At 41.6% G+C, this 25,158-nt stretch overlaps 1 protein-coding gene across 1 annotated transcript in view; it reads left to right on the plus strand.

The window, feature by feature from the left end:
* LOC145536274 (uncharacterized) overlaps positions 1-25,158 on the plus strand; it is a 401,900-nt gene that overhangs the window by 21,758 nt on the left and 354,984 nt on the right. The gene's annotated exons all lie outside the window — the stretch shown is intronic.

Raw genomic sequence — 25,158 nt, forward strand, 5'->3', positions numbered from 1 at the left:
GTCATAAAACACTGTGAAGCTTCCTCCTGGCTTTTTCTTTTTCTTTTTTGAATCACATACTTTTGGAAAAACCAGCTACCATGGCCATGAGGACACCTAAGCAGCCGTAGAGAGTCTCATGTTATGAGACCTCCTATCAATAGCCAGCAAGGAACTGGGGCCTTTGTGATGGTTAATTTCATGTGTCAGCTTGACTGGGACACCAGGTGCTCAGACATTTGGACAAAAGTTATTCCGGGTGTGTCTGTGAGCATGTTTCAGGATGAGATTAACATTTGAATAGATAGACTGAGGAAAGGAGATTGCCTTCCCTAATGTGGATGGGCTTTATGCAATCAACTAAAGACCTGACTAGAATAAAAAGACTAAGAAGGAACTCCTCTTGCCTAAGTCCTTGAGCTGGGACATAAGTCTTCCTGCCTTCAGAATCAAACTGAAACAGTTGTTCTTTTGGGGTCTCAAGCGTGCTGGCTTTGGGACTGTAACTGACACCATCAGTTTTCCTGGGTCTTGGGCTTTTGTACTTGAACTGGAACTACAACATTGACTCTTGTGGATCTCTGGCTTTCCGACTGCAGATCTTGAGACTTCTCAGCCTCTGTAACTGTGCAAGATAATCCTCCATTTTATATATACATTATATCCTATTGGCTCCTCTCTGGAGACTCTTGTATATTGCAGCCTTCTGCCAGTAGCCATGTGAGAGAACCATCTTGGAAGCCTCAGTCAAGCCTTCAGATGACTGCAGCCTGAGCTGACATCTTGACTGTGGTCTCATGAGAGATGCTGAACCAGAACCCTCACCTAAGCTATTCCCATATTCCTGATCCACAGGAACTACATGGGGTTGTAAATGTTCTTTGTTTTAGGCTACTAAGTGTTGTGGTAATTTGTTATATAGCAATAGATGACTACCACACTAGGTGATTCCAATATGCAGCCAAGTTTAAGGAGCACTACCTTACTCTGCTGTCAGTAAAAATCATGAAATACATGCTTTTTAGGCACTCAAGGGGATCTTGAGCACTTACTTATATTGTAAGGGGCCTGCCAAATGTCTAGGTAAAGCCACAGATCTGTAGTGCTGACTTTTCTTTGCTTCTCAATATTTTCCAGTTTCATCCTTATCTCCAAGCAAACCCTCCCATCAGTGAGCTTCATACCTGGACCATATTACAATTCCTTGGTGTTTGTCTCTTTGTAGTCAGAATTGATTTCCCACTTCCAGTAATTCTGTTACCTCATGTTTGGGTGTAGGCATCTTTGTGTTTGGGACAGGGCAAAAGCCCTATGAAAGACATAATATTGTTCTAAAATTTTCTGCTGATTTGAACCTTTCCTCTTGATTTTCAGAAGAAAATTTCACAAGAAAAATAATAGATGCCACTAGACACAAATTCCCTTAATTTTCTTGTTATCAAACTGCTTTTGTACTCAATCTTTCTTCTCCTCTGGCTGTTATTCTTAAAGAGATTTCCTCTTTTCATAGGCTAATATTTCCACCTGTGCTGTGCATCACATTGTCTCCCCCCTGTTCTCAAGGGCAGGTCTGCATCTTCACTGCTCCCTCTCTAGTAGCTTCTTCTCATTGAAACTACTTGTGATTGAAGACTGAACTCTTTCCCCAGCTGAACTGTAGTATTCTAGAAGGCAAGAGCAGTGTCTTGTTAATGAAGAGTCATTGATTGCATGAGTGAATGTATTAATTTTGAAAATACTGAAGCATTTAATAGATTAAATAGAGTTACTCTTTTTCATTGTCTACCCCTAAATTTGTATTTCATTTTCTTGAAAGAAAAACTAAGATGGAAGTTACAGCCTCTTCAGAGATATAGTAAAGGAAGCTACAAAGGTATTAAAATAGAGATGTGTCTGGTTGGTGGTCAACTACCAATTTGGCAATCTAATGGCCACTTTACAGCATTTAAAGGATCACATTGAAACTGAGAAGCTGGAGACCCAAGACACTCTTTCTTTTATTGCTACCTAAGTGTTCTTGATTTCTCTTTACTTTTCAAAGTCTGAAAGTCACATTCACTCAAAGAGCCTGATGAATTTTTTCCTAGAAAGTAGAGTAACAGCCATTAATAGGTGTGAGAATCACTTTAGCAGGGTGGCTACTGTCTCTCTCTTTCAATCACACCATTTCTTACATTCTCCTTGTGGAATGTAAACTACAAACTGGCTGCATTTGATTTTTCCATCACACCCAATACTGTACCTATTCTCTCCTCATTCTATAGGCTTTTCATGAAAGAGTCAGTCACTGCCGTGACTTAGAGAGGGTCAGCAAGACACAGAGGAAAGAATGTAAACTTTATATTTAATAAGAGTTAGTTGAATCCTGGTTCTACTGCTTAACTAGCTACATAGCTTTGGGGAAGTGATTTAGTCTTTTAGAATTTCAGTGTCCTCATCAGTAAAAATAATGTACAGCTCAGAGTTGTCATGGACATTAAATGAAATAATTTTGAAAGCATTTATTATGGTGGCAATTTCTTTGCCTTCTGTATTCACAGATGAGTTACAAATCTATATAGCCTCATTTTTCTCCTTAGATCCAAACCCATGATTGTAACTGCGTATCTCAAAGGTATCTCATAAAGGCATCTTCACCACAGTAACTCAACTCATTATCTTTCCTTTCATCCTTTCTCCTCTGTTGTTCTCTAGTTTAATTAACAGCAACATCACTCAGTCATCCAATCTAAAAACCTTTACATTATCCTCTAGCTTTAATTTTCCTCTCCCTCAGTCTTAATCCCCAGGATCTGTCAGTCAACAAGCTGTTGATTACAACAGCCTTTAAAATTACAACATGTCCTCTTCCTCCCCACTTCTGCCTTGATTCTGACTCTGGGCTCTTCCACCTGGACCATTGCCTGGCTCCGTGTAAACAGAAGCATGCCTCTCATTTGATTACACACAAGACACATTTTTAACAGTTTCCTTGAGGACCCCAACATCCCTTGTAACCTCTGTGGTCCCTTTACATTGTTCACCAAGGACCATGTATTGGTTGATGCTGTGGTCCCCAGTACCCAGAACCACCAAGTCACCACAGCCCCCCAGAGACAGAGTCTCTGCTTATGCCTGCACCTGGTACCTTTTACCACAAGGCACAGGGTCATTGCATACACCAGTATGCCCCACCCACATTGGAGGTCTTTCTTTACTAAGGGCAGCCAGTAAAGTCTGGGAGAGATGACTGCTTCTTCAAATGTGTAGACACCTGTGGAAGTCTACTGAGATCAAAAAGATTCAGGGAAATATGACTCCACCAAAGAAATATAGGAAACCTCTAATAACTGACCCCAAAGAGGAGAAGATACAGGAATTGCCCAACAAATAATGAAATAATTCTTTAAGTAATTGAATAATTAGTCTAAAGATGTTCAAAGAACTATAAAGCAACATAAATGATTAATTTAATGAGGTCAAGAAAATAATACAAGAACAAAATTAGAAGTTCAATGAAAAGATGGAAAAAAATAAAAGAACCTTTGGAGTTAAAAAAATCAATGACTGAACCAAACTTCAGTGAGAGATTCAACAGCAGATAGGACCAAAAGGAGAAAGAGTCAGTCAGTTTAAAGACAAATCATTTGAAATTATCTAATCAAAGGAACAGAAAGAAAAAAGAATGAAGGAGTTTTCCTGGTTGCCTGGTGGTTATTATTCCAGGCTTTCATTTCCATGACCTGAGTTCAATCCTTGGTCAGGAAACTGACATCCCACAAGCCACACAGTGTGGCCAGAAAAAAGAAAAGGGTGAGAAAGAAAAAGAAAATGAAAAGAAGTGAAGAAAGCCTATAGTCCTTAGAGACACCATTACAGAAATAATATATGCATCATTGGAGTCCTGGAAGAATAAGAGAAGGAGAGAGAGGTAGAAAGCTTATTTAAAGAAATAATGACCAAGAACCTCCCAAACCTGGGGAGAGACTTGGAAATTCAAATTCATGAAGCTCATGTTATGCTTATTTGCTCAGTCATGTCCAACTCTTTGCAACTCTGTGAACTGTAGCCCACCAGGCTCCTCTGTCCATGGTGTTTTTCAGGCAATAACACTGGAGTGTGTTGCCATTTCCTTCTCCAGGGGATCTTCCCGACCCAGGGGTCTAACCTGTGTCTCCTGCATTGCAGGTAGATTCTTTACCTGCTAAGCCATGGGGGAAGCTCATGAAGCTAACAGGCATCCTCAAATTTCAATCCAAAGTGATCTTCTCCAAGGTACACTATAATAAAACAGTCTAAAGACAAAGATGAGAGATTTTAAACAGCAGAAGAAGAAAAATTGTCTCATGTAAGTGAACCCCCATAAGGCTATCAGTGGATTATTCAGTAGAAACCTTGCACACCAAGAGAGGATGAAATGATCTATTAAAAGGACTGAAAGGTGAAAAAAAAAGAACCTACCAGCCAAGGACAGTTTACCCAGCACAGTTGTCTTTAAGAAATGAAGGTGACGGCTTCCTTGGTGGCTCAGCGGTAAAAAAAATTCCCCTTCCGGTGCAGGAGACAGAGGGTCAATCCTTAATCCAGGAAGATCCCACATACCACAGAGCAATTAAGTCTGTGCACCACAACTACTAAGATAAAGAAAGATGGCAGAGTAGAAGGATGTGTGCTCATCTTCTCTTGCGAGAACTCCAAAATTACAACTCACTGCTGAACAGCCATTGACAGGAGAATGTTGGATCCCACCAGAAGAAGATAGCCCACATCCAAGGGCAAAGGAGAAGCCCCGGCAAGACAGGAGAAGTGGCAAAATCATGTTTAGAATCAAACCCCATAACCACCAGAGATGATCAGAGGCTCAAACAAAACATTGTACATACCAGGAAACACCCACAAAGACTGAGCCAGACCTGCCTTTGAGTGTTTGAGTGTCTCCTGCAGAGGTACAGGTCAGCAGTCGCCTGCCACAGGGGCACGGGCTGTGGGTGCAGCATACCTGGGTGGGGCATAAACCCTCTTAGAGGAGGTCGGCATTAACCCCTCCATAGAGCCGCCAGAACTTACACAGGACTGGGGAAACAGACTCTTGGAGGGTACAGACAAAACCTTGTGCACACCAGGACCCAGGAGAAAGGAGCAGTGACCCCACAAGAGACGGACCCAGACTTGCCTGTGAGTGTCCAGGAGTCTCCAGCAGAGGTGTGGGTCAGCAGTGACCTGCTGCAGGGTTGGGGGCACTGAGTGCAGCAGTGTGTTCATGGGACTTTTTGAAGGAGGTGGCCATTATCTTCATTACCTCCACCATAGTTTGGCCCCAGCTCAAACAACAGGGAGGGAACACGGCCCCACCCATCAACAGAAAATTAGATTAAAGATTTACTGAGCGTGTCCCTGCCCATGAGAACAAGACCCAGTTTCCCCCCCAGTCAGTCTCTCCCATCAGGAAGCTTCCATGAGGCTCATATCCTTTTCTGTCAGAAGGCAGACAGAATGAAGACCACAATCACAGAAAGCTAATCAAACTGATCGCATGGACCACAGCCTTATCCAACTGAATGAAACTATGAGCCATGCCCTGTAGGGCCACCCAAGATGGACGGGTCATGGGGGAGAGTTCTGAAAAAACATGGTCCACTGGAGAAGGGAATGGCAAACCACTTCACTATTCTTGCCTTGAGAACCCCATGAACAGTATGAAAAGGCAAAAAGATAGGACACTGAAAGTTGAACTCCCCAGGTCGGTAGGTGCCCAGTATGCTACTCGAGATCAGTGGGGAAATAACTCCAGAAAGAATGAAGAGACAGAGCCAAAGCAAAAACAATGCCCAGTTGTGGATGTGACTGGTGATGGAAGTAAAGTCCGATGCTGTAAAGAACAGTATTGCATAGGAACCTGGAATGTTAGGTCCATGAATCAAGGAAAATTGGAAGTGGTCAAACCAGGAGATGGCAAGGGTGAACATCGACATTTTAGGAATCAGTGAACTAAAATGGACTAGAATGGGTGAATTTAACTCAGATGACCATTGTATCTACTGCTGTGGGGCAAGAATCCCTTAGAATAAATGGAGTAGCTATCATAGTCAATAAGAGAGTCCAAAATGCAGCTCTCGGGTGCAATCTCAAAATTGACAGAATGATCTCTGTTCATTTCCAAGGCAAACCATTCAATATCACAGTAATCCAGGTCTATGCCCCAACCAGTAATGCTGAAGAAGCTGAACTTGAATGGTTCTATGAAGACCTACAAGACCTTCTAGAACTAACACCCCCAAAAGATGTCCTTTTCATCACAGGGGATTAGAATGCAAAAGTGGAAGTGAAGAGATACCTGGAGTAACAGGCAAATTTGGCCTTGTAGTACAAAATCAAGCAGGGCAAAGGCTAACAGAGTTTTGCCAAGAGAACACACTGGTCATAGCAAACACCCTCTTCCAACAACACAAGAGAAGTCTCTACACGTGGACATCACCAGATGGTCAATACTGATATCAGATTGATTATATTCCTTGCACCCAAAGATGGAGAAGCTCTATACAGTCAGCAAAAACAAGAGTAGGAGCTGACTGTGGCTCAGATCATGAACTCCTTATTGCCAAATTCAGACTTAAGTTGAAGAAAGAAGGGAAAACTACTAGACCATTCAGCTATGACCTAAATCAAATACCTTACAATTATACAGTGGAAGTAGCAAATAGATTCAAGGGATTGTATCTGATAGGTGGAGTGCCTGAAGAACTATGGACAGGAGATTCATGACAATGTACAGGAGGCAGGGATCAAGACCATCCCCAAGGGAAAAAAAAATGCAAAAAAGCAAAATGGTTGTCTGAGGAGGCCTTACAAATGGCTGAGAAAAGAAGAGAAGCGAAAGGCAAAGGAGAAAACGAAAGCTATACCCATTTGAATGCAGAGTTCCAAAGAATAGCAAGGAGAGAGAAGAAAGCCTTCCTCAGTGATCAACGAGAAGAAATAGAGGAAAACAATAGAATAGGAAAAACTAGAGATCTCGTCAAGAAAATTAGAGATACCAAGGGAACGTTTCAGGCAAAGATGGGCACAATAAAGGACAGAAATGGTATGGACCTAACAGAAGCAGAAGATATTAAGAAGAGGTGGCAAGAATACACAAAAGAACTATACAAAAAAATCTTCATGACCCAGGTAATCACAATGGTATGATCACTCATCTAGAGCCAGACATCCTGGAATGCGAAGTCAAGTGGGCCTTAGAAAGCATCACTACAAACAAAGCTAGTGGAGGTGATGGAATTCCAGTTGAGCTATTTCAAATCCTGAAAGATGATGCTGTGAAAGTGCTGCACTCAATATGCCAGCAAATTTGGAAAACTCTGCAGTGGCCACAGGACTGGAAAAGGTCAGTTTTCATTCCAATCCCAAAGAAAGGCAATGCCAAAGAATGTTCAAACTACCACATAATTGCACTCATGTCACATGCTAGCAAAGTAATGCTCAAAATTCTCTAAGCGAGGCTTCAACAGTATGTGAACCGTGAACTTCCAGATATTCAAGCTGGATTTAGAAAAGGCAGAGGAACCAGAGATCAAATTGCCAACATCTGCTGGATCATCTAAAAAGCATGAGAGTTCCAGAAGAAAACATCTACTTCTGCTTTATTGACTACGTCAAAGCCTTTGACTGTGTGGATCACAACAAACTGTGGAACATTCTTGAAGACATGGGAATGCCAGACCACCTGACCTGCCTCCTGAGAAATCTGTGTGCAGGTCAAGAAGCAACAGTTAGAACTGGACATGAAACAACAGACTGGTTCCAAATTGGGAAAGGAGTATGTCAAGGCTGTATATTGTCATCCTGCTTATTTAACTTATATGCAGAGTACATCATGTGAAATGCTGGGCTGGTAGAAGCACAAGCTGAAATCAAGATTGCTGGGAGAAATATCAATAACCTCAGATATGCAGATGACACCATCCTTATGGCAGAAAGTGAAGAAGAACTAAAGAGCCTCTTAATGAAAGTGAAAAAGGAGAGTAAAAAAGTTGGCTTAAAACTCAACATTCAGAAAACTAAAATCATGGCATCTGATCCCATCACTTGATGGCAGTAGATGGGGAAACAATGGATACAGTGAGAGAGTTTATTTTTGGGGACTCCAAAATCACTGCAGATGGTGACTGCAGCCATGAAATTAAAAGACGATTGCTCCTTGGAAGAAAAGCTATGACCAACCTAGACAGCATATTAAAAAGCAGAGACATTACTTTGCCAACAAAGGTCCATCTAGTGAAAGCTATGGTTTTTCCAGTAGTCATTTATGGATGTGAGAGTTGGACTATAAAGAAAGCTGAGTGCAGAAGAATTGATGCTTTTGAACTGTGGTGTTGGAGAAGATTCTTGAGGGTCCCTTGGACAGCAAGGAGACCCAACCAGTCCATCCTAAAGGAAATCAGTCCTGAATATTCATTGGAAGGACTGATGCTTAAGCTGAAGTTCCAATACTTTGACCACCTGATGCAAAGAAATGATTCATTTGAAAAGACCCCGATGCTGGGAAAGATTGAAGGCAGAAGGAGAAGGGCCGACAGAGGATGACATGGTGGTTGCATCACCGACTCGATGGGCATGAGTTTGAGTAAGCTCTGGGAGTTGGTGAAGCACAGGGAATCCTGGCGTGCTGCAGTCCATGGGGTCACAAAGAGTCAGACATGACTGAGCGACTGAACTGAACCGAAGTGAGCCGCAACTACTGAACCTGTTCTCTAGAGCCCAGAAAGCACAACTAATGAGCCCATATGCCCTAGAGCTTGTGCTCCACCCTAAGAGAAGCCACAGCAATGAGAAGCCCAAGTACTGAAACTAGAGAGTAGCCTGCGTAAAGCAACGACCCAGCACAACCAAGTATGAATAAATTAATTTTAAAAAAAGAAATGAAGGTAATATAAAGACTTAGCACTACAGCCCCCCTATATTAATGCTGAAAGGAGTTCTTCAAGCTAAAATGAAAGCTTATAAATTGACAAGATGGCAATAGTAAGTCCCTACCTATCAATAACAAAATTTAAGTGGATTAAATTCTCCAGTTAAAATGTGCAGAGCAGCTGAATGGATGAAAAACAAGACCAAACTATATGCTGCTTATAAAAGACTCATCTTCAAAGACACAGATAAGCTGAAAGTGAGAGGATGGAAGAAGTTATTCCATGAAAATAGAAGCTAAAATCGGACAGAATCGCTATATTTACATCAAGTGAAACAGACTTATGTCAAATAGTGTAATAAGACATGAGATCATTATATAATGATAAAGGGATCAATTCAGCAAGAGAATGTAACAATTGTAAATATATATCAACCCAATAGCAGAGCACCTAAATATATTGAGCAAATAGTAATATCTGAAGGGAGTAATAAGCAATGATAAATAATAACAAGAGCGTTTAATTCCTTACTTTCAAAACAACCTAAGTGTCCATTGACAGATGAATGGATAAACAAAATGTAGTATATATGTATACAATGGAATATCAGTCATAAAAAAGAAAATCTTGCCATTTGTGGTAACACAGATCTTAAGGGCATTATGCAGAGAGAATTAAGTGAAACAGAAGGACAAATATTGTACAATCTCACTTACATATATGGAATCTACAAACATGGAACTCATGGAAACAGTGCGGAATGGAAGTTATCAGGGGCTGAGGGGCGGAAGAAATTGAGAGACGTTGGTCAAAGTGTTCAACCTTTCATTTATAAAATAAATCAGTTCTGGGGATCTAACCTACTGCATGGTAACTATAGTTAAAAATACTGTATTTTATACTTGAAAGTTGCAAAAGGAGAGCTTTAATGTTCTCACTGTAAGAACAACAACAAAATGGTAATTGTGTGAGGTGAAGGATGTGTTGACTCGCCTTATTGTAGTAAACATTTTGTAATATATATGTGTTAAATCATCACATGATACACTATAGACTTACGCAGTGTTATATATCAATTATGTCTCAATAAAGCTGAAAGAAAGAAGGAATGAGAATTCATGTTAGAGAGACTTTCCTGGTGGTCCACTGGTTAACGCTTCATGCTCCCATTGTAGGGGGTTAGGGTTAGTAGCGGCATGAGTTCCATCCCTGGTTGGTTGGGGAACTAAGATCCCACATGGCGAGCAGCGCATGGCCAGAAAAGAAAAATGAATTCATGTAAGAAAAATCTGAACTTTAAGTTCCTTGTCCATCAACATAGATCCTAAATGGCACATTTCCTTTTTTTAATTTACAGTATTCCAAATGGAAATATTATTTATGACAAAGTGTCCAAATTACTTCCAACTTACTTTTTGTGTTTCAAACTCTTGACAAATTAGAACTCCTTTTACAATGAGGCCATAGGTCTAATTGTTTTAAAATGAGGCATTGATACTGAAACCCAGCCCTTGATCTCTGTTGGCCATCGGGGTTCAGTGTATATATTCATCCCAGAAAATGGCTTCGTTTCAGGAAGGACAGGTCAGCCAGGTGGGGAGGGAGAGTCAGGTTCTAACCAAAGTAGGGCATGATGACTTCCATGGAGAGCCTTGCTTTTTCTTCAGATCAAACATATTTAGTGTCATGAAAAACTCGTCTCACTAATTTGTGCACATATTTCTTTTGAGATTGATGCTTTTGGATGGAAAGTACAAAATGACAGTGTCTGAGAACAGCAGTTTTAGCAGGATAGTCCTGACCCAGTTAAAGAGACTCAAATTTTAGGCAAAAATCCATGCTCCCAATTTCCTCGGCAGTTCTATGACACATTTGAGTGGATGCATTACAATGTTTAAACCTTTCCCAATAAAAAAATATGAATATAAATGTAAGACTTTTAGGTGTAACATGGTTGTCATCCATTTTTTGTTTTTGCCATTCTTACCCTAGAAGGAATGGAGGCTGCTCTAGAAACCAGACTATTAAAATGTCCCTTTGTCGAATGTGTTAACAAATGTAATTCATTCATATAAAAGAGGACATGGAATCTCAATAGCTGCCTTAGGAACAAAAGTTATATTATCAACTGAGAGGATGATAGGAGGGTTTATCACTGCTCTAAGTATAATGAACACACAGAACATACCTTTTGCCAGTCTGGGTTACAGTTTTAGCCATTGCAGGTTGTAGTTTTCTCACGCTTTCTTGAAGGGGAGCCAAGAAGCAACAGGGTTATCTCTCAGCTCCAGCACATCCACCTCCTAGGAACTCTTTAGAAGATGTTTTTACTGCCCATGTCACTTCCTCGCCTGCTTCTAACTTCAGCCATTTCTGTGTCACACTGTTCCTTCTGCATGCAGATGCGTCACAAAGCGTGTATATTAGTTTGCTAAGGCTGCAGTAACAAACTCCCATGAACTGAGTGCCTTACACAACAGAAATGAATTGTCTCACAGTTTTGGAGGCTAGAAATTCCAGATCATGGTGTTGACCGGCCACACCCTCTCCAGAGGTGCTAGGGAAGGTCTGTTCCTGGCTGCTCTCCCAGCATCTGGCAGCTCCTTGGCTTGTGGCAGCAGAACTTCCATCTTCACGTGATATTCTCCTTGTGTGCTCATTGTTGTTCTCCAGTCGCTAAGTCACGTCCAACTCTTTGTGACCCCGTGTACTGTAGCCCACCAGACTCCTCTGTCCATGGAATTCTCCAGGCAAGAATCCTGGAGTGGATTGCTATTCCTTCCTCCAGGGGATCTTCCTGATCCAGGGATCAAACCAGCATTTCCTGCATTGGCAGGCCGATTCTTTACCACTGAGCCAGCAGGGAAGCCCTATCTGTGTCCAAATTTCCTCCTTTTTCTAAGGATGCCAGTCATGTTGTATTCGGGTGTATCCTAATAACCTCATTTTAATTTAATCTCTGTGAAGAATCTGTATTCAAATAATGTCACCTTCTGAGGTGCTGAGAGTTAGAATTCCAACATGCAGAGTTTTGGGGGGAACACAGTTCAACCCATAGCAGCGTCACACCTGAAATACACCTTGCTTTCTGTCTCATGGCCTTATCAGAGCTGAAGCTGTGGAAGCTGCTGGGCTCAGAAGGTGAAGCTGTTGGTACCCTTAGGGCAGTCCTCAATCAGTCAGGGACAGGACCCAGTAAAAAAATGCACCAGACTCCTCTCATTTTGATGGACTGTTCTGGCAGGTATTCCATCTTTTCTCAAAAGTCTTTTTAAGACTAAGTCCCAATTGCTACAACAGCAACTTCATTAATACACCTAGACGCTGACTTTCTCCCCTGTCTCACTGTTCTTTTCTCTTACTATAACTTCTTGGGATTCCCTCAAACAAATCACCAACACTCTGCTGACATGATCTCTTTGTCTCGAAGTCTGCTTTGGGGACTATCCAAACAGCTGCTTTTTCAATCTTCAGTAGAGAAACTAAGCAATCCCCTAAAAGGTTACATCTCAAGTTATGGATGATAGTAGTGCCTCTGATTTGAACTTCTCAGATGGCTCAGTGGTAAAGAATCTGGCTGCAATGCAGGAGATGCAGGTTTGATCCCTGGGTTTGGAAGATCCCCTGGAGAAGGAAATGGCAACCTACTCCAGTATTCTTGCCTGGAAAATCCCATGGACAGAGGAGCCTGACGGGCTACAGTCCATGTAGTTGCAAAGAGTCAGACACAACTAGCGACTAAGAAACAACAACAACAGTGCCTCTGATTATGATATTAACTATGAAAAACTATATTTTTCTACTCTTTATAAATGTGGCATCTTGCTAGTATGACTATAGTAGACATGTAGAAATAACTTTATTTCTGATAATACCTACTCCCATTTTGGCAGGTGAGAAAAACTGAAATTCACAGAGTATAATTGATAATACAAGAAGCTAGAAGCAGAGAGAGGACTAGAACCTAGATTTTCTGATACCTAAATTAGCATCTTTCCCTAGTTAGTTGTCGCTCCTTCATGTCTGACCCCATGGACTGCAGCACACCAGGCTTCCCTGTCCATTACCAACTCCCTGAGCTTGCTCAAACTCATGTCCATTGAGTTGGTGATGCCATCCAACCATCTCATCCTCTATCGTCCCCTTTCTCCTCCTGCCTTCACTCTTTCCCAGCATCAGGGTCTTTTCCAATTAGTCAGTTCTTCGCATCAGGTGGCCCAAATATTGGCACCTCAGCTTCAGCATCAGTCCTTCCAATGAATATTCAGGACTGATTTCCTTTAGGATGGACTGGTTGCATCTCCTTGCAGTCCAAGGGACTCACAAGAGTCTTCTCCAACACCACAGTTCAAAAGCATCAATTCTTCGGCACTCAGCTTTATTTATAGTCCAACTCTCATATCCCACTACATGTTTAATTCCTGTTGCAAGGAATACTTCATATGTTCATAAATGTTCCTTTTAGAGGATGTTCTGCATGCTTTTTAACGTAATAGAATATAGAATTTGTAAAGACAGGGAGGATTCCTATTTATATTTGTGACAAATGGGGTAATGTCTTTTATAAAATGGATGCTAACTAGATATAATGTTAGTCCCATAATGGCATAGATTTTTGTCTGATATGTTTGTTGATATGTCCGAAGAACCTGGAATAGTGTATGGCACATAGTAGGCATTTGACAAACATTTGCTGAGTGAACAAATACCTGTAGACATGCTTGAAAGACAAGAAATATTTTTTTCTGTCTCTTTTGCCTTCTGTTACAGGACCACTTGACATCCATTAACAATAGCACTATTACGCATGTCTAAGAATGTTCAACATTGTTTACATGTATCTATGACCTAATTTAATCCTCACAATATCCGTATGAGATAAGGAAACTAAGGCTTAGAGGAACTGCATAGCTATTTAATATCACAAAGCTAATGACTGACCCAATCATGTTTTGATCATGTGGCCTCTGATTAACATAACTTAGATAACTGTGTCATTAACACAATAGAAAATGATGACACAAGGAGGTTTAATCTCTATTCATAAATTAAGCAATCATCTTGCAAACAAATCATTCCCTTCTCTGGGGGATCTTGCTGAACCAGGGATCAAACCTGGGTTTCCCACATTGCAGGCAGATTCTTTACCATCTGAGCCACTAGGGAAACCCAGTTGAAAGGTGTATGATTCAATCCAAGATATTTCTAAACACTGAATCTGATGGAGTGTGGTTACTCAACATAAAACCAGAAAGAGCCTTTATTTCTCCCCACTGGGTTGTTGCAAGTCTGCTAGGAGTGAATTTTATTAAAGTAAAATTACTTTCATTGTCATAATTCCTTATGTTATTAAGCACCACTATTAATTGTTGGTTTTCTTGGCCCAATTAATTTTTTTCTGAGGAAATAATGTTCTACCAAACAATGGCAAGCAAATAAAGTCTCCTTGTGACAACTTTATAGCCTGAGACAATATATTCCAGAGATTAAGTCAAGGGTTTGGCCGTCAACTGTGTGGCTTTGACAAGTTCCTTACCCACTCTAAATTCCAGGCTCTATGTCTGTAAGATGGGATCAAAAAAGTACTCAGCTGTTAGTGTTGTGCTATTAAATGAAATCCTGAAACCGAAATACTTTGCACAGGACCTGGCTCTTAAATGTAAATGCTTAATAAAATATTGCCACTGCCCTACCACTACCATCATCGTATTGAAGAAAAGTTCTTTTTAAATGACATAATACCATTATTTGTTTGAAGAAAGAGTGCCTTTGCTACAGTATGGATCGTTCCTCTGGGTCTGAAGATACAACATAGGAAGTGAAACTAATCCAGATGAATTGCGTTCCTTCTTAGGTGATTTAGGGCCTCACCATCTCCTACAACACGGTAGCCACTAGCCACACGTGACTCTTGAACACTCTAAATGCAGCTAGTGCAACTGAGAAACTGAATTTTTAATTTCACCTAATTTTCATGATTTAAACTGAAACTTAAATAGCTGCTTGTTTCTAGCGACAACCAGACTGGACCGTGCTGTGTTTTGTTATGCTGGGAATGAGACTTTGCAAACCTTTGCCAGGCTCTGCCAGTAGGGGGCATTAGAGGGAGACTTCAAAGTTGGGAGGAGAAGGCACCTGTTTTTTCCTGTCCACTTTTGTTCCTGTCAGTTAGTCACCACAGCAGTGGTTCTTCAGTATGACAGTGGCAGTTTGTTTCAGTACTTGCCACACTCCTAGTAGTAGGCCCGTTTGGACCCCTCAGAGGTATCAGGACCAGCTGGACAGTGCCCGCCCCTTCCAGCCATGCCCCCAGGTCTGGGTTCCAATTCCGTGGGACTCCAAACCTTTAAATTCCAATAACTCTAACCTCTTCTATAGGGACAGGTTGCTGCTTTAGTTTCCTACCTTTCTCTTATGGTTTCTCTGACAACATTCAGTCGGTTCTCTAGATTAAATCTTTTCTATTAAAATACCTGGCATGGACCTTGCCTGATACTAGCCTCTTGGGATCTCAGTCTATGTGGGGCATACTCCTGCTATTCCAGCCAAATGCAACTCCAGCCCTGGGACTTCACCTGGAACTTCACCTCTGACACAATCCAGCCAGATTTCCCCTTTTTTTCTACTAATCCTTAACCTCACCTTTTAACCAAAAAATTTGAAGATTTATTTTAACCATACCACCTTCAGTTTTTGTTGCTTTTCTCACTGGATCTCAGTTTGTTATTCATATTAATCTTCCATTTTCTCTAAATTGCTGCTGCTGCTGCTAAGTCGCTTCAGTTGTGTCTGACTCTGTGTGACCCCATAGACTGCAGCCCACCAGGGTCTGCCATCCCTGGGATTCTCCAGGCAAGAATACTGGAGTGGGTTGCCATTTCGTTCTCCAATGCATGAAAGGGAAAAGTGAAAGTGAAGTTGCTCAGTCGTGTCTGACTCTTAGCGACCCCATAGACTGTAGCCTACCAGGCTCCTCTGTCCATGGGATTTTCCAGGCAAGAGTACTGGAGTGGGGTGCCATTGCCTTCTCCATCTTTAAATTGGTTTTTTACTTATTACTATTTTTGTTTTGTCTTTTTATTTTCTCCTGTCTTATTCTTGACTTCCTCATTTAAAGTCTCATCTATTTCATTTATTTATCCTTCCTGTTATTTATTTTGAGTGGATTTATTTTAAAAAAGCTTTAAAATGAACAAATTAACTTTCTTTTATTTTTAATTTATCGATTTGTCTTTGCTTTTTCTCTGTTCTTGGCTTCATATATGCTTTATGTTTGAATATTATAGTAAAATACATGCAGCATAAAATTTACCATCTTAATCACTTTTAAGTGCACAGATCTATGGTATTGAATGCATTCATGTTGTTGTGCAACCATCACTACCACCTGCCCCTGTAATTCTTAACATCTTGTAAAAGGTGAAACTATACCCATTAAACAATAATCCCATATTCTCCCCTCCCCCCAGCTTTGGGCAATCACTATTATACTTTCTACTGTTATTGCTTTGACTACTTTATGTACCTTGTATAAATGGAATCTTACAATATTTATGTTTCTGTGACTGGCTTATTACACTTAGCATAGTATTCTCCAGGTTCATCCATGTTCCTGCATATTGCAGAATTCCTTCCTTTTACAGGCTGAATAATATTCCATAATGTGTATATCCATTCCTCTGTCAATGGATACATGAATTGAGTCCACATTTTAGCTGTTCTGAATAATGTTGCTGTGGACATGAGTGTACATCATATATGCTTTATTTATTTCTGGTTGCACCAAGTCTTTGTTGCTGTACATGGGCTTTCTCTAGTTGTGGTGAGCAGGGGCTCCTCTTCATTGCAGTGCAAGGGCTTCTCACTGCAGTGGCTTCTCTTGTTGTGGAGTACAGGCTCTAGGTCCACAGGCTTCAGTAGTTGTGGCACACAGGCTCAGTAGTTTTGGCTAGAGGGCTTAGTTGCTCCATGGCATTTGGAATCTTCCTGGATCAGGGATCGAACCCGTGTCCCCTGAATTGGCAGGCAGATTCCTATCCACTGTACCACTAGGGAAGTCCTGTTTCAGATATGTTTTAAATGACTTTTCATGAAGAAAGCAAGAACTGAAGGAGTGTCAGAGGGCACTGATGAGAGAATACTTTAAATGCTGAAAGAAATGGAGGTTTTCATTCCTCTCACGTCCTTGCATTTAATTCTCTGACTCCCCCTAATGGAGCTCCCAGCCCAGGGAGGCATGTTCTCCCAAGAAACTCACCATATAGTGACCAAGGCCATATATAAGTTACTTCTCTTCAGAATCATAACCCCCATTTTGCCTCTGACCCATTTTCTTCAGTGCAGCATTTTGCATGCTGACCTTTCTCATCATTCAACTCACTGGGCTCTAGATCCATTACCTATGAAATATATTATCATTGGATTCGAGACAAGGCCTTCTGGTGTCACAAACATGGAGAACTTGGCACTAAGGAGTTAGCAGCCGGGGCAAGGCTGAACTCATGGTGTTCTCAGGTGGTCGTGAACTTGATGCCAGTAGAGGCCCGATAATAGATTATGTGGCTGCTTCTTGGACAATTTTACCCAAGTCTGCTGCCTGCCTACTAATTATGGAGCTCCTTGTCCTCACTTTCTTACCAGGGACATGGTAAGGCTCATTCAAGGTACACTTTTCCTCAGCTCCCTTCCCTTGCCACAAGGGCCTGAGAGAGACTAGATGAAACAGGCATTAGCACAAATGGGAGTTTAAAATGGTTCCTTTCCTTTGGGGGAGGTCCTTTGATTTGTCAGGTTCCATTCTTGGCAACCAATGACAAGGAGAAGGGCCAGACCCCACCACTGTTAGATGTTAGGTCCAAGACCCCACAGTTTCCACTGTGGGGCCAGGAAAAGTCCTCTCAACATGTCAAAGCTGCTGGGGCAATGCTTTTAAGAACTTTTGATTTGATTTGTTGTTGTTATTGTTTAACATTGCCCAGTAGTAGATGCTATCCATCACCCAGGTTTCCTTGGGAACTGAAGCACCAATTCCCTCATCTGCGGGGTGCTGAAGTCCCTTTTTGGGAAGTGCCCTTCTCTGAAGAGAGCCACATCACAAGGTTACAGCCCTTCCTCAGGGACAGCCACAGCCGTTGATTAGCTGATGCAGTAGGAATCCCTGGCCCCCTTGCCTCAAGGCAGGACCCTTTAAGGGACCGTCTCAGTTTCAGATTGCTTCACATATGCTTGCCTAAGGCCAACGTTGTGAAAACACTGCAGTTAACTTCTGTTTGTGCCCACACCTGCTTTCCTCATACCTTTACGTGTGTTCCCAAGAGCACTCCCACAACCTAAGATCTGGTGCCAGAAATGATCTGAGGAAGCTCACTCTAAAATAGAATTTGGAAGGTGGGATTGTTAAAACTTTCAAAGGTGGCAAACAGGGATAGAATGCTTTTACATCCTGCAGCCAGTTAGGAGAGAAATTGGGGTGATGTCACAGCACAGCCTTGCCAGAAGCACTGACCTTCCAAGGGAGAAAGGAGACTGTGTCCCAAAGTTGCTGCAGGAGCCAGCCAACATATGGTGTTAGGATCCAGAAGAGAACTATGGTACTGGAGCTTGAGAGTGCTGGATTCAGGAGGAGAGAGCAAAAAGGTTGGATCCAAGAGAGGGTATTGATTTGGGAGCACTCATCTGAAGGCTCCAGAGGACACTTTGATCTTAGCCCAAGAAGACCCATTTCAGACTTCTGACCTCCACAGTTGTAAGGGAATAGATTTGTGTTTTTAAAAGCCACCGAGTTTGTAGTAGTTTCTTACAGCAGCGATAGGAAACTCATACTGACCCACTCATGTATTGCCAATGTAGCACATCTGTATCCACGGGCATTTGCAGCTGCTGCAAACAGCTGAACAGTGAACAAGCAAGTGCCTGACTACTCCAGAATAGTAGTCAATAACTCCTCTAGTTATGCCCCAGCATACCCATCCTGAAATATGTATTGTTTTTTATTGTGCATTACATTCTTTTTTATTCTTCTTTTATATATTCTTTCCTTTGGGTTCAATATCCTCAAGATTTGTTCCCAAAAATATCCCTCTGATTTTCACTGCTATAATTTAACAAATTCCTAAAGGTCTTCCATTCTCTAAACCTTCTCTTAAGTTTGATGCTATCCTCAGCTTCTCTCCCAGGGCATGCTGAACTCTGATTATGGTTACTGACTGACTGATAATAATTGGTGGGCTACAAAATATTAATTTGTTCTATGAAGGCACACACTCAGGCAAGGTAGTAAGAGTTTCTCTAAGTAAGGGTAGGAGAACTGCTCTGCAGACTCACAAGGCCCAGTGGGAAGCACTTCACAGGCAATTGGGGATTCAGAGTATTCGTCAAAGTGTTCTAGATATTTCCATTCAAATTGCTAAAATTGCACTCTTTCCAGAGCACTGTCTTCACTCACATCAAAGACATGGCAGGGCTATGAATCCAACTGCTTCTGTGATTCAGCAGGCAAACTTGAATGTGGTCAGACTCAAAGTCAGAGTTAGATTTTTGGGTATTTTATTTTTATTGCTCTAAGAGAGAAAATGTTTTAAAGCATGTTACAAAAAGTCTTTGATTTTAATCTGTGCCTCAAGGCGAAAGCTTAGGCATATGAGGTTTTTGTTCTCCATGCTTTCAGTTTGGCACTGCCATCCGGAGCCCCCCATCCTTTAGAGGGGAATGTCTGAGCACATTCTACTGGTTTCTCAGACAGTCCCCGGTGGCATTGAGTCCAGCTGCCCTCAGTAACGGATACGATTCTGCATCCTTTGTTGGCTGTTTCTCTTTTCCAGTCTTTCTCTCTCTTCATACTCCTTCACTCCCATTTCCTGGGGTCACCTCCCCAATAAACTACCTGCATCCCCAAACCTTTGCCTTAGCCCTACTTTGGGGAAACCCAAAACTAGGACCCTAGTTTGTTGAACCAAACCCACCCCACTGCCTGTTTTTCTGTAGCCTGCTCGTGAGCTGTGAATGATTTTCGTGTTTTTAAGTGGTTTAAAAAATCAAAACATTTTGTGACATATGAGAATTACATGAAAATCACATTTCAGTGTAAAGTTTTATTGGAACATGGTTACACTCATTAAGTTTTGTATTATCTACAGCTACTTTTGTACTGCAGAGCCATGTTGAATAATTGTGACAGAAACCATCTGACCTACAAAACCTCAAATAATTATTATCTAACTCTTTACAGTAAAAGCTTGCTGACCAATGAATCTGGGCAATACATGTTCTACTATAATTGAATTGTAACACTATCAAGTATACACTAAAATCTAACCTTCTATGTTACATCAAAATCAATTATTTCAGAATATTTTAGGCATTTAAAAAGTTTAGACATATTTCTATCCAATTATTGGTAATAACTTACTTTTTAGGCCTCAGACTGAGATTTAATGTTGTAATGTCTCTCTTCTTGTTATATGTATAGCACATAGACTTTAAACACCCAGAAAATGATTTCAGTGTTTAACCTTAAGATTTACTTCTTAACTAATCTTATTGAATGCTGGGCACGTAGTAGGCAGGTAGGGAATAGTCAATAGTAAAGCAAACAAAAAATGACCATACTTTTCTGAGAGACCAAGTGTCAATAGTTTTCCTTACATGTTAGAAACTTAAATTGTTATAGAGAGAAGTGTTTCACTTTGTAAGAATTTTTCATTTTCCTTTATTACATTTTGCTGTACTTGCAAGTTCCCCATTACTTGCTAATACACTTGGAAAAGATCCAATAACTTACTTTTAGTATCAGCTAAGGTTTATTAATGTAGCGGATTCCATTTCATGGAGAATGCTCAACCTTACTAAAAAAGAAAATTGAGGATAGTTTTCCATTGCTCACAGGCTGCATGCAGATTCCTTAGTTGGTCCAGGCTGCCACCTATCTTACTGAGCTTAGCTCCCACGATCCTCCAGTTCAATGTCCTTTTACTTTGAGAAGCATCCCCAACCTCCCTGGCCTCCACACTATCTCTTCTTATGCAGTAGGTGCCCCTGGCAGCAGACTTGGAGACAAGGATTTGTGTGCAAGTGATATCTTAAGGAAGTCCTCTCAGGAGAAAAGAGTGAGGGGATGGGGCGCACAGGATGGGGAAGAGTGGGAGAGTAGGTGAGCTCCCATAGAGGGTACTCCAGCCTGATCCCATGGGGGAGCTCTGGGGTAGGCGTTACTTCTCAGCCTTTGCCTTGCCCTGAGAGCAGGAGCTAGACTTCTGTACTTTGAGGGGCCTGAGTTACTGGCTGAGGGCTGCTCAGGGCCAAGTAGAATCCCAGGTACTGTGGGCTTTCCATGTGGGCAGGCCAAGTGACTCTTGGCATCTAAGGAAGTCTTCTAAACAAAGTCACAGGTACATCTATTACAAGCAGAATCGTGCCGGAGCTAGGGAAGGGTGTGCAGAAGAGGTATGAGGGATCTCAGTTTCTGTCACATCATTTCCTCCAGCATGTGCTGCTGTGTGGCGGGTACCACCTTCTACTTCCTAATACCATGGGAAGTAAGCCCTGCAAGTGAATCTTGGCTCCCTACCCAACCAAGAGACTTTGGTCATGTTTAAACTTCTCTTAGTCTCTTAGATTGGGCTTCTTTAAATGAGTGTAGTTCTATATACCTCGGAGGATTACTCTGCAGATTAAAAAAGATATCTAGGAGGGCTTCCCTGGTGACTCAGTGGTAATGAATCCACCTGCCAATGCAGGAGACACATGTTCGATCCCTGGTCTGGGAAGATCCCGCATGTGGAGGGCAGACAAGCCCGTGTGCCACAACTATTGAGCCTGTGCTCTGGAGCCCGGGAGCTGCAACTACTGAGCCCACTTGCTGCAACTACTGAATCCCTTGTTCCCAGATCCCGTGCTCTGCAACAAAATAAGCCATTGCAATGAGAAGCCCGTGCAAGTAGAGAGTAGCACCTGCTCTCTGTAACTAGAGAAAAGCTTGCAGGCAGCAATGAAGACCCAGTACAGCCAAAAATAAATAAAGTCATTTAAAAAAATATATCTAGGAAGCTAGCACATAAGAGATCTTCCGCACATGTCAAATCTGAAGTTGTCCTATTTTGCCAGTGTCTGGCAACTCGTACTCTCTCAGCCATAATCTTGAATTAGTTTCTCTTCTGAAACACATGGAATGAATGAAGAGCTTCTCTATTTAGTCCGCTTAAACACCATCCTCAAGGATGCATCATTTGTAATTGAGTTAAGCAGAACTTCCCAACCTCTACTGACATTTGGACTGGATAATTCTTTGTAATGCAGGGGGCGGGGGCCATGCCATGCACTGTGAGATATTTATCAGCATCCTCGACATCTACCCAGTACATCCGAGTAGACCTCCCTCAAGTTATGACAACCCAGAATGTCACCACAGATTGCCAAATGTCCCCTAGGGAGCGAAATCACTTGTGGTTGAGAACCACTGTATGAAAGAAATTCCTAGGAACTGTGCAGAGTTGATTTCAATTTCGGAAACCATGCAGGTTGAATAACAGCAGGACTTTTTTAATTCTGGAAATATTTTCCTCCTTTTTCTCTTTAAACAATGCAATTTTCGTGCATCATTTTGGTGTTTTGGTTGCTGCTGTTTCACTTTGCTTGGTTTTTAACATTGGAGAAAGTAAAGGGGAAGAAACTCACATATTTCAAATTCAAGAATTTGAGGAGCCATGCTTCAAGCAACATCTGGATCTCAGAGACCAGAGAGCTCACATATATCATATCTCGAGTCTCTGAAGGAGCCAGGATTTGAGTGGAGACTGCCTTGCTCCATCCAGTATTTGAGAAGTAGCCATTGACAGAGTGTGATATTGGATAATGATTGATTGTTTCCTTGATAACATTTTATTTGGGACAAGAGGAATAGAATGAATGTTATTGGGTCAGACAGCATTGCCAATTTCTTATTTAGAAGGAAAGATTGACAGTGTTTTCTGACTGTGATTCTAATGAGGCATATCTAGGAGTGAATATTTCCATACCAAATGTTGTCTAGTAATCTTATCTTTATATGACCTATGGATTCCAATTTCAACTTGTTTCAGTCATACTTGTCAAAGAGAAAGCCAGAGTAATTGAAATCATCAAATTACTATAATTGCAACTTTACCCTAATCCAGTAATTATCCCCTTAATTCAGTTTTCACCGTTGAATATTTATATCTCTATTAGGAGCAGATAGAATTGAAAAAAATATTGAGTGTTGCAAATTGTAATCTCAGGAATTTGAACAGGTACAAAGTCATTACTTTCTCATCCTAGAAAAATAATTTGCTGTTTTCAAGCTTTCCCAAAGTGATGATAGGTAACTGCTGAGAAACTGATCCCAGCAGGTGCCCTACCAGGTAGACCCCTGGGAAAAACCAGCTAATTTATACTACACCAGACCTTCATTTAAGAGAGGCTTTTGAATTTTGGGGATTTAGGTTTGTAAACCTTTAAATATTTCAGCATTATAATGATTGCTTTTATTTTGGTAAACCTGCTTTTAGACACAGAAATGCCTGGCAAGGTTTCTGAAACAACCTATTCTTACCTGTGGGAAGGCAGAAATATCTGCAGAGAGCAGTAGATGGGGCCAGCATCTCTGACGACTCCCCGTAAGCATCTTCTAACTACCCAGATGAACCTCACATGAGTACCTAGGACTCCTGCCTTTCTTCCTCTTTCTACTTCTTATTCCAGCCTCTTCCCCTAGCTTCATCCCCATGACTGCCCAAAAGCCTACCCATTCTGGTCCAGATGGCAGGTCTTCAGCCCTTGTGTTAGCAAGCCCCATTTTGCTCCAAATTCTTATTAGGTTCACAGTGGCATGCCTACAAATAAACACCTCCATCTCTTGCTAACGACCATCACTACCCACAGCTCTACTTTGATGTTTTCTTATGAGTAACTGTTTTAATCTGGTTACTTGTTGTTTAGTTGCTGAGTCGTGTCCGACTCTTTTGGGACCACATGGACTGCAGCCCACCAGGCTCCTTTGTCAATGGGATTTCCCAGGCAAAAATACTAGAGTGGGTTTCCATTTCCTTATCTAGGGGATCTCCCTGACCCAGGGATTGAACCCCTGTCTTCTGTGTCTCCTGCATTGGCAGGCAGGTTCTTTGCCACTTTGTCACCAGGGAATATACAGTATTTTTCTTTCCGCATCTGGCTTATTTCACTAAGCATAATGTGCTCCAGGTTCATCCATGTTGTCACAAATAGTAGAATTTCCTTCTTTTTTATGGCTCAGTTCAGTTCAGTCACTCAGCATGTCCAACTCTTTGCAACCCCACGGACTGCAGCACGCCAGGCTTCCCTGTCCATCACCACCTCCTGGAGCTTGCTCAGACTCATGTCCATTGAGTCGGTGATGCCATCCAACCATCTCATCCTCTGTCGTCCCCTTCTGCTCCTGCCTTCACTCTTTCCCAGCATCAGGGTCTTTTCCAATGAGTCAGTTCTTTGCATCAGGGGCCAAAGTATTGGAGCTTCAGCATCAGCATCAGTCCTTCCAATGAACATTCAGGACGGATCTCCTCTAGGATTGACTGGTTGGATCTCCTTTCAGTCCAAAGGACTCTCAAGAGTCTTCTCCAACACCACATTTCAAAAGCATCAATTCTTTGGCACTCAGCTTTCTTTATGGTCCAACTCTCACATCTATACATGACTGCTGGAAAAAACATAGCTTTGACTAGACAGACCTTTGTTGGTAAAGTAATATCTCTGCTTTTTAATATGCTATGTTGGTCATAGCTTTTCTTCCAAGGGGCAAGAGTCTTTTGATTTCATGGCTGCAGTCACCATCTGCAGTGATTTTGGAGCCCCCCAAAATAAAGTCTCTCACTGTTTCCATTGTTTCCCCATTTATTTGCCATGAAGTGATGGGACCAGATGCCATGATTTTAGTTTTTTGAATGTTGAGTTTTAAGCCAGGTTTTTCACTCTCCTCTTTCACTTTCATCAAGAGGCTCTTTAGTTCTTCTTTGCTTTCTGCCATAAGGGTGGTGTCATCTGCATGTCTGAGGTTATTGATATTTCTCCTTGCAATCTTGATTTCAGCTAGTGCTTCATCCAACCTGTCATTTCACATGATGTATTCTGCAGTTAAGTTAAATAAGGAGGGTGACAATATACAGCCTTGACATACTCCTTTCTCAATTTGGAACCAGCCCGGTGTTCCATGTCCGGTTCTAACTGTTGCTTCTTGACCTGCATACAGATTTCTCCGGAGGCGGGTCAGGTGGTCTGGTATTTCTGTCTCTTGAAGAATTTCCCA

The sequence above is a fragment of the Giraffa tippelskirchi genome, chromosome X, assembly GCF_054371585.1.
Source record: "Giraffa tippelskirchi isolate mGirTip1 chromosome X, T2T-mGirTip1v1.2.pri, whole genome shotgun sequence".
Taxonomy (NCBI): domain Eukaryota; kingdom Metazoa; phylum Chordata; class Mammalia; order Artiodactyla; family Giraffidae; genus Giraffa; species Giraffa tippelskirchi.